Raw genomic sequence first — 2235 nt, 5'->3', positions numbered from 1 at the left:
GTTGTTGTTATTGTTATTGTTCCTATATGGTGGTGCAGAATATAAGAATTTAGTGGAACCTAGCCAAAGTAGACTTAACTAGGATTGGGTAGATCCTAGTTCAACATATGGGAATCCAGGCATGGCCTGTTGTATGAACTGGGTGATCACCTTAAATCATAATATGTTTGGACATATCTTGTTATGTGAACATAGCAATTCGTTAATCAGAGTTTAAGGTTTACTGTCATAGTGTTATAAATCCAGCAATGGGGTTGTAGTAACACCCAAATGTGTCCTGTGATTTTATTCTGCAGGTGTTAGACTTTACCATGCAATAACTATCCTGATGGTGTTCTTTGAGCCTTACTCTCACAGATCCTTGTTAATCTATTTTTAAGGTGCTTGCTATGTAAAAAAAAAAAAAAAAATTACAGTATTTTATATGCAACTATATTTGCATAACTTTAATATTATCATTGTTAACCTAATTCACAAATCTCCTGGCTCTACAACTCCTTTATACAATGTATAGTTTATACTACCCTAGAGAATATAAGACAACTTCTTCCAAGTTAAGAACTGAAAAATTGATACAGGGAAAACATGGGAAGAGGAATAGAGGAAGGGGTAAGTAGGAAGAAAATGCAATTTAAGAACATATGGTTAGAATAAGCTATGCTGTGGTTTTGAGACTTCACCCCTTTTCCCCAAAACTTCATAGAAAAGGCATGTTTCAAAGAAGAATTTCAGGTCTTAGGGAGACAGCCTGGGAGAAATTCCAGAATCCAGGCATAAACGGGGGGGGGGGGGAATGGAGCCTTTTCAGCTCTTTAAAATTGGAAAGGCAATTATCTTCTAGGGATAGAGTGTTATACTCTTCTCTTGACTTTCTTGTGGTCATTCTGTGAGGCCAGCTTGCATCACCTACAGGAACCTCTCGAGGCCAACACTCTGGTGCTGCCTTTTGCTTGTATCAGATATTCCATAAAGATTCTTTAGGGTGCTGCTCATTTCCATTAATCCCAAACAATCCCCACCTCATATTCTTCACACTGTGTAGTTGTAGATGCCTGGATGAAGAAACAAAAGGCAATGCTAGGATTTGAATATTTAATTTAAAATTTATTCATATGAAGTGGTGCTTCAGCATCTTGAGTAACAGGATGGGATTTTGTACCAATGAGTTATAACCTTCACCTATAAACCAGATTGGAGAGAAAGATTGAGCATTTCCAGATTATGTTCAGGCAAATTATATTATTCAAATAACAAGAATATCCCTTTACTTGCCATGATGTAAACAAAAGTTTTTATGTGACGTTCTCTTTTTGATAAGCACCTAAGGTTTTTCTAGCCACTAGTTAAAACAAATGCAGGGGGGAAATCTTTGGCCTTTTATACCTTAATTTGGTATGGTTTTTAATTTAATGAATAACTATTCAACAATTCTAGCATCAGGAATGCAAATTTGTTTATTCCATAGTCTTGCAAACATATATTTTGTGTTACATGAAGCTGCCTCCTCAGGCACAGTTGAATTTTGCAGCCAGTTACAACTGTTTCATTTCAGTGTGAGCTCCCGTTGTGTGGAACACTCCTGTACAGGTTGCAAGCACCTTGCTATATTCCGTGTCTATTCTTTCATATTCTGCTTTTTGCCCAACAGTCCACTGAACAAACTCAACCTGAGATTGTTTTCAAAAGATCATCTGTATTCCTGTATACCAGAGGAGCACTTAACCTTTAAGCAACATGCTTGGGGGCCAAGCATTGTAAGAAATAGAGCCAGAACCAAACTGCAGGTGTGTTGGATGATTCCATATACAGATAGCCCTTGGTTGACAATCATTCATTCAGCAACCAAAGTTACGACCGAGTAGATGCCTGGTCCTCAAAGTTGTAGCCATCACAGTGTCCCCACCGACCTTTACTGCCAGCTTCGAACAAGCAAAATCAACAGGGAAGCCAGCAGGAGGTTGTAAATGGTGTTCATGTGATGTTGTGCCTAATGACCATGTGGGATTCGCTTAATTACAACTGGAACTGCTGTCATAAGTCAATGTGGTCACATAATGTCACCCTTCATGACCACATCATTTAACAATGGAGTTCCTGGTCCCACTTACTGTCGTTAAACCGAGGACTACCTTTATGTCTTAAAACTACAACTCAAGCAATAATTTTTGGAGCACTTCTGGAAGCCTTAGCTAAGATTTGGTGTGTGCGTGGGGAAGGCACATGCTGTAAACTTAA

Source organism: Python bivittatus, unplaced genomic scaffold, assembly GCF_059951505.1.
Source record: "Python bivittatus isolate LINGU-HERP-01145 unplaced genomic scaffold, Pbiv_v1 ctg000700_np1212, whole genome shotgun sequence".
In the NCBI taxonomy this organism is placed as follows: domain Eukaryota; kingdom Metazoa; phylum Chordata; class Lepidosauria; order Squamata; family Pythonidae; genus Python; species Python bivittatus.
This window is presented reverse-complemented; position numbering follows the sequence as displayed.